Genomic DNA, 13,405 nt, shown 5'->3' on the forward strand with positions numbered 1-13,405 from the left:
GGATGTAAACATAGCTATACTATATGAATTTAACTGTAAAAATGTATAAAAATATTGGGGAAATATATTAAAGAAAAAATAAAAATAATGATTGGAAGGAAATATGCCAAAAGATTAAAGAGGGTTTATCTCTGGCAGGTAGGACTATGAAAGACTGTTATTTTCTCATTTAGTTTTCTGTCTTTCTTTTTGAAATGCCAGAAATTGCACTTTAAAGAAATTCCAGGATGAATGTTAAATTGGATTCTATTTGTAGAAAGGAGTTGGTGGGAGTGAGCTTGAGAGTGGAGAGTATAAACGGTTAGTTATATTAGGAAAAAATATTAAAGGAGTTTATCACTCAGGGTCCAACAGGAAAAACAAAAGTCACTCTAAGAATTAAAAGCAGAGGGAATTCAATGCAGAAATTGGTTACCAAGGTAATAAAAGAGCTAAGAAACGGAATAGGATGGGGAGGAAACCCAGAGATTAACCATAGCAGGGAACCATTACTAGAGCCAGAGTCACCCCATGGAAACTAGAACCAAGGGCCTCATTTTCCTCACCCAGAAAATGTGGGAGTTATAGAGGGATGGGGAAGAAATCCCAGCTTCTTTGTTCCCTCAACCTTCAATCTCCTGCCCCTACCATCCATTGGCCAAACGCAGCTAGGAGCCAGTTCTTATGGAGCTTGGAGAATGCAGTCTACAGGGGCAGTCATCTGCAAAACAGGGCAGGGCTGGAGAAGCTAAGAGGAATGATCTGAGGCAAACAGACCCAGAACCAGTATGAAGGAGGTAAAATTAGATCAAATATCAAATAGATTCTAGGTCAGGTCAATAAAGAATAAATGGACACATGCTGGCAATTTTTTGAAGAACATTAAGTTTTGTACATAGCAATTAATTCAATGCAAACAAAATTTCTAGTTTAACAGCCACCTCTCACACCAGTGTTTCCCAAACTTTCCTGATGACAATAACAGCTTCTCAGCCTCCTCTCCTGGAGATATGGATTTGATCCGCCCAGAACTGGTGTGGTAGATTCCAAAGATGGCCACAAATTCTTTGCTTAGTTCTGCCATAAGAGGCTAATTCCCCGTCTCTTAAATCTGGGCTGGCTTTAGTGTCTAGTTTGACCAATAGATGCAGTAGAAGGGACATTCTGGGGCTTCTGAGGCTAGGTTAAAGATTTGCAGACTCCTCACACTGGGGAAAGCCATCCACCATACATGAAGTCTGATAACTCCGAGACCATTATGCTGCAAGAAAGCTCAAGCTAGCCATTGGGAGAAACTCCATGAGAAAGAAAAATGTCTGCCAGCCACAGCTATTCCAGCATAGGCATCAGACTTGGTGTAAAGAAACTATCTTAGACATTCCAGCACTAGAAGACAAAATGTAGGGGAAAAAAAGAGAGAGAGAGAGTGAAACTTTAGCTAAAGGCAGAACTGAAGCCACAGACATATGGCCCCAGCTGGCCCCAGTGCACCTGTCCCAGTCATCTCCAACTGCTGGAGCCACCCTAGCTGAGGACCCAGGCATTCTGGAGCAGAGATAAGCCATTCCCACAATGCTCTGTCTGAATTCTTGATCTATAAAATCCTGAGCATAATAAAATGTTGTTTTATGCTGCTATGTTTGGGGGTTAGCAATAGATAAATAAAATACCTGGTCAATGTTCTGGCAGTCTTTGGAGGTCATCTGGTCTGTTTACAGCCCCCAGGTTGGGCTGTGCTCCTAGTAACCCACCCCACAGAAGAATGCCAAGGTCGGCAGTGGCGGGAAGGGGGCCCAGTGGGGTCTTGAAGAGAAATGACAATGTTTCTGACGTTTTCCACTGGGGAGAAAGTCAGAAGCCCTGGAAAGGGTCAGAGGAGATGTTGGAAGGACCATCCACAACCAAACTCTAATTCTGTTTCAGCTTCTGGGCTTTCATACAAACTCTCCATCCACTCAAATGTCCTCTGCTTTCCTCTTCCCTTCTCTTCTCCATCACAACCCTTCACTACCTTCAAATCTATATTCAAAAGTTTCTTCTTAGAGTAAGTGGGATTAAACCTGGCTCAGATTAGTCTTTTTTCATGCATTTCCTTGGTGACTATGCATTGAAAATGGCAGAAATAATTACAGACTAAAATGAAGTTGTTTGGGAAAGTATTTTGTGAATTGTAAAGTACTATTTACATGTTAGCATACACACACACACACACACACATATGGTTTTTTGCTTGTATGTTGCATTCTATACAATCTAATGCAGTATTCTTTATGTTCCTTTTTTAAAACATCCGGAATCTCTTGCACACTCTGAGAACATGAGCTGACATCACAATACAATTATCAACTGCTGCTATTGTAGAGCAAATAGCCTTGGAAGATATATTGTTTACCTCTGGGACAGAAGGAGAATTTGTTTGCTGACAAGTATATTAAAGATTATGTCCCCCTCCAGACAAAGTTTGGGCAGATTTGCTGGTAGCACCTTTAAAAGACTGGGGTTTCCTAAGCTCGGGGTTCGAGAGCAGTAAAACAAACCCTCTGCAAGCTCAGCATCTACCTGCATCCTTTAGAATTGTGCCTGTAGGAACTGAGGGTAAGAATACCTACACATATAGGCTGAAGCTCATGTTGCCTGATTTGCTGTGAGTAGTGAAGTCTTTTATCTCTAATCTAGGAGTCTCACATCTTCTGCCAGTACCCATGAAACTGTGACAGGCTAACTTAGTTGTAAGTAGGGTAAGATCCCAGATCTTCACAGTTCTTGACACGAGGTAATTGAGTATACACTCCTCTCCTCCAAAACACCTGCTCTAGCCTCTCCCATTCTCCCTGTCCATCATACTTCCTTCTGTCTCATCCTTGATTACAGCCTGTGCTGGCACAAGCCAAGAAAGCCAAAGGTAAATGTAATTAAGCAACTAATTTGAGTGTTAGACACCAATTTCTGTCAGAATCAGTCATGTTGAGGGGATAATGATACTAACTACAGCAGCTTTTGCTCTGAAGGGAAATCTTTTCAGAAATGTCTTTTGCTCTACAGAGCTTTTCTCCTTCACAATCACTGGCCCTTCATGGCTTTTCTCTTGCCTTCTTAAATGTCCCCACCCTCCAATCCAGTATCTCTAACACAGAATCAGGAATCATCTAGGAAACTCATAAAACCTGCATATTTTTTATCCCAATCCACACCTACTGAATTAGAGTACCTGGATGGAGAGCCCTGGAAGTGCCCCAGTGATTCTCAAAGACACCAGAAGTTGTTCTACACATTGTGGACTCAACCTTGGCTGCATGTGAAAATATGATGCCCAGACCCTACCCCAAAGATTCTCATTAGTTGTTCTGGAGTGGAGCCCAGGAATGGGTTTTTGTTTGTTTATTTGTTTTGTTTTGCTTCCCTGGGAGATTCCATTTATAGTAAGTGTTGAGAAACACCAATCCATCAACCCTTTTGGGAACAGGAACCAGATGAAAATGCATATACTGGGGACTTTTCCCAAATATTCTTCTGCTTCAACATTCTGAAAACCCTTCACCAAACTCATTTAGTTCTCCCCCCCCCCCCCTTCAAATACAATTCTTAAGAACTCTTCCCACCTTGTAATTCTCTAAAAATTACTTGGAATAGAAATCTACCCACACAATGTAGACTTAATTGGCCCATTCCTTTTCTTTTACTCCACCTTAGCACTCCAATTAATCCATTTATAGTTCATCTATTCATCAATCCCCATGCAACTTGCTAAAGATATCTTCAGAAACAACTGGGTTTCTCCTAGCTTATTACTCTGTCATTCATGGCCATTTCCTCACGGCTTCCTCCTCTCTGCCCCCAGGAGAATCTCCAGGGGATCAGAAGTCTGTGTGAAGCTACCCTTTCACACCACAGGCTCAGGAACTTTTGCCAAAGGAGTGGAGTCTGAATGGCTGCAGAAGACCCTTGCCTCCCCACACATCCCCTAGTTTCTGGACGGGTGACAAGAGCACCACAGAGATCTTTATTTAAATACCAAATTCAGCAGGTCTGGTGTAGGAGACCTGCCTTCCTCTCACTCTGCTCTTGAGGGTACAGCTTAACAGGAGGGTTACTTGTACATCTCTAAATAAGACATCTCTTTATGGGATGGAGAGAGGTGAGTGATAAAGGGCCACCATTCCCAATTCTGGAAGCAGAATTTGTCTTTAAAGACAGCACAATCCACATACTCCCATTTCCTAATGTCTGTTTCATTCAGAAAAAATTCCCCTGCACCAAGATAAGATCTGGGCAATGCTGTAAAACTGTAAAGGGCAATCTTTAAACCAAATGACCCCACCAAAAAAAAAAGATAATAAAATAAAAAACCAAAAAGAATAAAACAAACGACCAGCCATCTCTTTCAGCATCATTCCCCTCTTCGGCCTCTCCTCACACATGCTCCCTCTGCCTCAGGACTGCCTCAGTAACTGTCCCCATCTCTCTCCATTAAAATATACTCAGGCTTGGAAACAGCCTGGTGAAGGCAAAATCTTACATCAAAGCAATGAGTTACTTAATGGTCAAAATTTGGGCAGTGGTAATGATTCTCTAGGGGAACTGTAAGAATTTTTTTATTTCCAAGGAAAAAAGGAACAAGCTTATCAACCTCAGCCCCTGCCTAAGGAACACATAAACTGCAGGGAGTTATCAGAGATCTCAAAACTTCAGCAATTCATTCAGTAAATAATAACTGGACACCTACTGGTAGCAGGCTCTAGTTGAGCACTGTGTGGATTCTGTGATATATAAGGCAAGGAAGGCACCTCTAGAACCCCCTGCTACAAAAAACAATCACACAGTGACTTTTAAAATAATATTTATTACATTGCTAGGCACACTTCTAATCACCTTACTAATCGTAGTTCATATAAACATCACCACAACCCTGTGAGGTTTGTGGTAGTTATTACCCACATTTTATAACTAGGAATACTGAGAAATACAGGAGGGAAGTAATAGAACCAGTACCTGAACACAGCAAGACTGGCTCCAGAATCCACACACCTAACAACTGTGGTGAATGCCCTCAATATTTTGTGCCAATATTTTGGTGCAAAATATTCAAATGAGTGCCGTACTCAAGGGCGACCCTTGGGAGGCAACAATATTTTGCCAGAAATGCTATGGCTCAAAGGAACACTGTGCCTTCTCTTTAGAAACTGCCCCTTGGGATCCTGTAGATATTGTCCACTGAATCTATCTTTTTCCTCTAATGAGGCAACCACAGTAGATAAGCTAGGCCTTCAAGCAGGTATCTCCATTCCAGGTCATCAATGAGGTCTACCACTCCTAACCCAGCTCTGAAGGCAGTTCCCTTGACCTGGGGCAAATCCAAATACCTGCCTCTAGCTTCTTGTTACCAGCACCTGCCTACTGCCCTCAACATGCTTATAAACCAGCCAAACTGAATACACAAAAGGACCTGAAAATGAAAAGGTAGCAGGGAAGTTGACAGCAGGGGAAGGGTATTACCACCATCTGAGTAGTAATGGAAAGGGTTTGCCTTTGGTTTTCTTTGTATCCTCCTCTTCCTCTTCTCCCCTCCTCTGGCCTGCCCTGTGGGTTTCTGAGCAGGACCTGAGAGTAAGCAGAAGGAGGCTGGTACCGTCTGTGTACATGGTTTGCCTGAGCCCAGGAAGTCCCGTGATGGACACTAGGGCTAGAGGAACAGGAAGGAACAAACAAAGGAGCAGCTCCTAGTCACCCAAGAGCCAACATCAGACCTTCCACCAAGCATAGACACTCACTCTAGGAAGATCCCAATAACCATAGGAGCTTTAATTAGAGCTTGGAGAGAAACATGAAGTTGGCAGGGAAGAAATGAAGCATGATAGGAATGGAGAGAAATTCAAGGAGCCTAGAATAAGCAAGGGTCCTTAGGACAAGCTTTGGTCTTAAGCTTGAGACAAGTTTTGGCAGCTTGTAAGGATTTTATAAAATTCCATAAATGGAAAAATGAAGATGGTGGTTGGTAGCTTACCCAGGTAGCTCCTCATCGTGATTTAAATGCATTCATTCAGAACCGCTCTTCAGAATCCCTTTCATGCTCATGCTCATCATTCTCCTCACCCATCTATGTTTAACATGATAAGACTTCACTATTTGTTCATTTATTTATCCAACAACCATTTACTGGATGCCTAGTATGTACTGAGTGCTAAGGATACAAAACTGGGGGGAAATATGTAGACCACATCTTCAAAGTGTCTTTTGTCTATTACAGCAGACAAATTTTTAAAATGGTATATAAACATAAGTGCTGCAATTGATATCTATATGATAGGACCGAAGAAGTGAGGCCAGGAAGGTCAGAAAAGGCTTCAAAGAGAAGTTGAAAATTGATGTGTGTCTTCAAAAATATGCACACGTTTTTTCAGTAGTCAGAAGTAAATGGGAATGAAATGGGAAAGGAGATGAACACTGCTGTCCTACTGGAGACTGGAACACCAAAGAGAAGTTAGTGAGCTGGCTCCTTACAAGTCATGCTGAGGAGTTGGTAATTTGGTCCACAAACTTACTGCAGAATCTTTGAGGCATTTAACTCAAAGAAATGATATAAGACTTGCATTTTAGAAATATTCTAATATCTGCCAATTATATAGTACTTATAGTCTTGCAAACTCATCACCCATATTAAACTCATAAATCCTTGCAACAACTTTAGAAAGCAGCATTATTCTCCTCATTTTATAAATGAAGACGCAAAAGTACAGAGAGGTTAAGTGACTAGCCCAAGGTCACAGAGCTAAAAGTGGTGGAGTCAGGATTCAGAGTTGGGATTCAAACCTGTATTCCACCTGACTTGATCAGGTGTTTATATTATGCTCTTTCCAGCTGCCATGCCTCTAAGTCTGTTTCCTTTGACTGGAATACCCTTACCTCTTTTCTACCTGAGAATGCCATCTCATCATTAAGAAGCAGCTCACCTGTCACATTCCTAATTCCCAAAACATATCTAAGTATGCCTTCCTCTGGTCCCAAAGCTCATGTATGTGGCAATTACGGCATTCAACAATATATTTTGCTTTCTTTGCGCACCTCTTGACCCAAAAGGTGGTAACATCCTGGATCAGGTCCAGGTTTTGTTCATCTTTGACCCTCCCCAAAAGAGTTCCTGAAACGAAGGTGTTTATTATTCATATACTAAACTAATGAACATTTGAAAAACAAAGATGCTCTTAAGTATATAAACACAGTATTTTGAACTTTTCTGCTTTTCTTCATCATCACTCTAGTTTTCTTTTTATGTGTTTTACATTCAGTTTGAAAAATATTTAATGTGACAGGATGATGCTTTGGTCAGAATGGAAGAGCAGCACAAGGAACCTAGGCAGAAAGCACATCTTTCCAGAATGGAGGCTGATAGTGGCATGGACTAATAGCAGCTAGATGGAACCAGATGAACTGGACAACACACCTCTCAATCTCCTGGGTCCTTCCTGTGGCAAGCAGCCTCTAAGATGGCCTCCAATGAGATCTGCCTGTTAATTTTCACACCCTCATATAACTCCTTCTCATTTAGTGTAGACAGGCTTACTGACTTGCTTCTGATAAACAGGATAAGGCAAAGGTGATGAGATGTCACTTTCATGATTATGCTACATAATCACAATTTACATCTTGCTAGTGGACCCTCCTGTTGGCTTTGATGAAACAAGCTTCCATGTTCGAAAGAGTCACACAGAAAAGAAGGGAGAGCAGCCTCCACCCAGCAACCAGTAAGACTCTGAGGAACTGCCAACAGCTATTTAAATGCGCTTGAGAGCAAAGCCTTCCTCGGTTGAGTCTTCACATGAGAGTACAATTTGGACAACATCTTGTGAAACAAAGGGCCCAGCTAAGCCATGTCCAGATTTCTAACCCACAGCAACTATGAGATAATACTTACATGCTGTTTTAAGCCATTAAGTTCTGGAAAAATTCACTACACAAAAATAGATAATACAAAAACCTAAAGTTCTCTCTCTAACGCCTAAATATTTGCCACCTTATTGTTTTGATTTTGGCCAATTAACATCTTTCAGCATCCACATTTGAATTTCATTTCCTAAGGAATTACATACAATTATATACAATGTCTTGCATATAATTTTCATCAGATTGATTCTGCCTACTGAAAAAAGATACGCTTACAATAAAGGCACTCCTGGGATATTAAGACCTCATGTGAAAACATCTGAACTTAGGGTGATAACAAGATCCTCTCCCCCAATATGCCACAAGGTCACTGTATCCTGTATCTAGAACACTCTCCCTCCTATGGCTGACTCAGTTTCTCTTTTCTGCTTCATCTTTTCTTCCTGTCAAAGGCTGTATGTCACATAGGAAACCCTCTCCACTTTTAAACAGTATTTTCACAGCACATTCATATCCATCCTAGGCCCATCTGCCTCTCTTCTCTATTCTAATTTTTCCAAACTGCCTCAGGAAAAGCTTTCCTTCCCCTTCCTCTTCTTTCTCCTCTCTGCTTTGTTCCATTTTTGAGCCAAAAATAATTCCAATCATGGCTGATAAATGTAAAATCAGTGCCAGGGATTTCCACCTGCATGAGGAAGAAAGGAGTGCCATGCATTTCGAAGTAAATTAGAGCTAATAAAAAAACAAAGCCAGCAACTCTCAAGTCCTTTAAAGCACCCTGAAATCAACGTCAGAGCCTCTACAAAAGCTTCTAACTCCCACCTCTTCATCTTCTAATTTAACCTGCTTTTGATCATGAGCAACTTTCCAGAAAAAGTAAACTATGACTCCTCTTTGCTGTGGTTTCTGCTATGCTTACTATTAAAACAATATTGTTCGCTACTTTTTTTTTTTTCATGCAAAAAAGTATGATATGTGGTGGGCTGAGTTATTTTAGGTCTAGCTTGGGGATGTTTAACTACTATACATAAACGTGGCTTTTTAGAAAAACACAAGTCTAGTTCTGACGTCTGATTTATTAATGAATTTTAAGACAGAACCTATTTGTAAGTTGGGTCATAGATAAGGAGTGAGGATGGTCTCTTTTGTCATATCTACTGAAAGAATGAAGACCATTATCAGCAACCAGACTATTGACATTATAGAAAATGTCAACATCATGCTGAAGGGATGTACAATTATTGTGGAGGGCCCCCAAGGAACCCTGTGGAGGGACTTCAATCACATCAATTTAGAATTCAGTCTACTTGAGAAGAAAAGAAGAGGCTTCTGGTTGACAAATTGTGGGGAAATAGGAGCTGGCTGCAGTTCACACTATCTGTAGTCATGTACAGAACGTGACTGAGGGTGTTACCCTGGGCTTCCATTACAAGACAAGGTCTATGTATGCTCATTTCCCCGTCAGTGTTGCCATTCAGGAGAGTGGATCTCTGGTTGAAATCCAAAATTTCCTGGGTGAAAAATACATCTGCAGGGTTCCAGTGAGGTCATATGTTGCTTGTTCAGTACCTCAAGCCCAAAAAGATGAGTGAATTCTTGAAGGAAATGACAATGAACTTGAATCAAAATCAGCTGCTTTGATTCAGCAAGCCACAACAGTTGAAAACACGGATATAAGAAAAAATTTGGATGCTTTCTATGTTTCTAAAAAAGAAAAAGTTTAGCAGGTTAATGGATAAGATCTAAGGGCTGTACAGCAATGGAAACAATAAGATGCCAGACCTATTTGTAATTTTTAAAGGATGCAATAAAATTCATCTGATAAAATAGAGTGAGGATGATGTTGTTCACTATAACAAGTGAGGTGAGAGACAGGTGAATGTGTAAATATGGGTAGGGGGACCAAAGAGAACTAAAAAGGAAAGGAGAGAGTGAAGTGACCTTGAGAAAGAAGTCTGTGTGGGAGCAGTGAACCAGGGGAGGGGAGTGGAAGAACAGCCATACTGAGTAAGTAAAATGTGAGAGGCACTGAGTAAAGCTTTCTCATGTTATTGTATTGAATCGTCACATCAGCCCACGAGATAGATCATCTCTTGCCATTTTATAGAGGAGGATACCGATTTGTAGAGATTTTTTATGAACCTCTTGAAGATCACAAAGCTTATAAGAGGTAGGGTCAAAATTATAAGTTGTAACTTTGAAAAGCCAGCAAGGACTCTCTTGCCACCTACCTGAGTACCCACCCCCTTCTTTTTCTAGGTTAGGAAAAGGCTAGGAGACTACTCCACTTTTCTTGACTAAAATTGTGTAAGGAAATGCTAAAGCAAAAGAATAAACTGATTAACAAGTGCTAGAGAAAATGCAAAGAAAGAGATGTACCTGTTCACTGTCCGGAGGGAAACTGAGAGGTGCGGCCCCCTGGAGGGTAGTGTGGTGATTCCACAGGAGACTAAGGGTGGGGTTGCCACATGATCCTGAAACCTCGTTGCTGGGTATATACCTGGAGGACCTGAGTGTGGGGGTTCAGATGGACGTATGCACACTGGTGTTTATAGTGGCAGTGTTTGCAATCCACGATGGATAAAGGTGGCCTGGGGGTGTGGCGACGGGGGGAGGGAAGGGGAAACTGGTGTATACATATAGTGGACTGCTGGGTGGTCACAGGAAGGAGTGAAGTTATGAGGCGTTCAGCTGGGTGAATGAACATTGGGAACTGTATGCTGAACGAAATGACAAGAACAAAAAGACAGGTAGTCATGCCTCACTTATATGGACTAACTATAATATAAAAGCTCAGTGAATTGAAGTTGAGGGCATAGGTTAACAGGTTGGGGCCTATTGCAGAGGGTCCTGGATTGTGGGCTCTTACACTGGTCACATATATTTAGGAGTTGTAGCTGTTATTTCTAAATTCTGAGACTACTGAGCTGTTTGTATATGGCCTGGGCATTCCAAGAAACTTTGGGTATTTGTGTGACACCCGAGAGTCAGAGCTCTGAAGCTATGAAAGTCAGCAGTTCCTTACACAACTGTTTAAAAAGTTGAAAAAGGGATCAGAGTTGACTGGAAATATGGTTGGGGCTGATATGGATGGGAATGGGGTGGATCAGGGTACAGGGTAAAGGATGATATTGTCTGTATTTTAGGGTTTCCGCTTCCACGTAAGCCCAGGAGGAGGGATGTTCAGTGCAAAATTTGTATTTTAGGTAGCACATTACCTAGTTTGACTTGGGTGGTCGGTTTAGTTGAATTCCATGGGTACAGGGGGTCTTGGGTGTGGCATGAGATCTTGTTAGTTTGTCCAGGTTGGTAGGATGCCCTGATGTATCACAGAGTGATCTGGGAGTGAATAAAGAAGTATTTGCAAGGTCCCCTTGGGGGACTGGAGAGAAAGGAGGAGGTGTTCAGCTTTCCCATTTGGAGAACTCCTGATGTTCTCACAAGCAGTGGGAATGGCTTGGGGGCTGGGCCCTCAGTCTTGGGGGTTTGCCCCTGTGAAACTTGTTCCTATAAAGGATATGCTAAGCCTAATTTGTAATTATGCCTGGGAGTCACCCCCAGAGAATCTCTTTTGTTCCTCAGATGTGGCATCTCTCTAAGCCAATTCAGCGGGTGAACTCACTGCCCTCCCTCCTACATGGGACATGACTCTCAGGGGTGTAAATCTCCCTGGCAACGTGGGACAGAACTCCCAGGATGAGCCAGGACCTAGCATCATGGGATTGAGAAAGGCTTCTTGACCAAAAAGAGGAACAGAAAAATGAGACAAAATAAAGTTTCAGTGGCTAAGAGATTTTAAACAGTCAAGAGGTTATCCTGGAAGTTATTGTTATGCATTAATGACTATGTGGTTATGGAAGCCTTTTGTCTGATGTTCCTTTTGTCCAGGGTATGGACAGATGAGTGAAAAAATATATGGATATTTTTATGAATGGACAAAAAGGGGGATGGGGGATAGGGGCTGGAATAAATTAGGTGGCTTGAGATGCTAGTGGTCGGTAGGGAATGGTATGGGATGTGTGAGTTTTTTATTTATGTTTCTTTTTCTGAAGTGGTGCAAATGTTCAATGGGTGGTCATGGTGATGAGTGCATACCTGTGTGGTGATTTTGTGGGCCGTTGATTGTGGACTGTGTGTAGGAGGGATTTGTCAATGAAGGTATTGCAAAAAACATTAAAAAATAAAAAGAGTAAACTGGTAGAGAAACTCTGGGGAACTAGAGAGATTACACTTCCCAAATCATGGAAAATTTTGTGGCCTTAAAGGTAGAAGTTGGAGGACTGGAGATGCCAGGCCTGGAACTTTTCAGGAACACTAGAAGAGAAAAGCAGGGCTATGCAGGGGAGAAAAGAACAGGCTGGCAGAGAAGGCCAAGGGCAAGGTCAGCAGCTGAGAAGAACCACAGCTAGGATACCAAGAAAGGCCAGCTTCCCAGCTCCACTCCCTGCTAGCCCAGACTCAAACTCAGCATCATCCTGACTAAGGTTTATGTACATGATTACAATTAGGGGAAAACTGTTAAATGGGAAACAATAGATTAGTAAAGAAGATATAGCTATGCATCTTGGCCATTTGTCTCTTTAAAATGTTTGCTCTGGAAGTTTTAACATCTCTTTACTGCTTGCTTAGTGTTGTTTAAACATCAGGCTTTTAATAAAGAGGTATATTGTGGACCCAACAAGAAGACTATGAAATGTGTGCTCACCTCTTATCTCAGCATGCCAGTGGCTTGGATGCCAATACTTAAGCCTGTAAGTCTGGGCTGAGCCCACAGATCCCTTTTTTAGAGTCCCTGGTGGTTCAGATGCAAGCGGTCTAGACTACACTTTAAGAAACACTGGCTTGGACCAAGTAGCTGTGCTTAAGTTCACCTATCACATAGCAATTCACTGATTAGCCTAGGACTGCTCTCTGACACAGGGAGCTTAGGAAACTCTGGAAAAACTGGGGAGGATAAGAAGAAACTTCTGGGCTACTGGCCTCTGAAATACAATTATCTTCATTACACTTCAAACCCACCCCTTGCTGGCACAATCATCTTTTCACTGCTTCCTGTTGAGCCCCCTCCCAAGCTTCTGAATATTTTGGGACTCTCAACTCTCTAATGTTGCTCCCAATTACCTGTTATTCCTGATATTTTTACTAGACTACAGGCTGGGATCAAGGTTACCCTAGTTATCACGGTGTTTAAAATGATGCAGGGAGGCAATGGTGAGTTTTTCCTGAGTCGATACTCACCAGGCAATGGCCTTGCCCTGTGTATGGGGAGGTGGCTGGACTTCTCCGAGAGTTGGTACATGCAAAAGTCTCCATCCTACACAGAGCAAAGCCCTCACACTTCCAGTTCCCATGGAAAGGAAGAGAGAAAACAAAGGAAGCCATTAACACCACAGTCAGTGGTGCTCACCCAGGATTTCTGTCCACCTCTAATAAGAGAGATTCATCCTGGGCCTCCTCGCAAAAAAATGATCTTTGCTAAGTGCTCTGAGCCCTTGAGGCCCAATGGGCCTCTCTGCCCCAGGAATATGACAGGAAATCAATACGCTGT

The 13,405-nt window shown here is 42.1% G+C and overlaps 1 protein-coding gene and 1 pseudogene across 9 annotated transcripts in view; one reads left to right on the top strand and one right to left on the bottom strand.

Moving 5' to 3' along the window:
* KALRN (kalirin RhoGEF kinase) overlaps positions 1-13,405 on the bottom strand; it is a 758,640-nt gene that overhangs the window by 605,736 nt on the left and 139,499 nt on the right. The window lies entirely within an intron of this gene.
* On the top strand, positions 9,023-9,581 carry LOC143648821 (large ribosomal subunit protein uL6 pseudogene; annotated as a pseudogene).

The sequence above is a fragment of the Tamandua tetradactyla genome, chromosome 10 (assembly GCF_023851605.1).
Source record: "Tamandua tetradactyla isolate mTamTet1 chromosome 10, mTamTet1.pri, whole genome shotgun sequence".
Classification (NCBI taxonomy): Eukaryota; Metazoa; Chordata; class Mammalia; order Pilosa; family Myrmecophagidae; genus Tamandua; species Tamandua tetradactyla.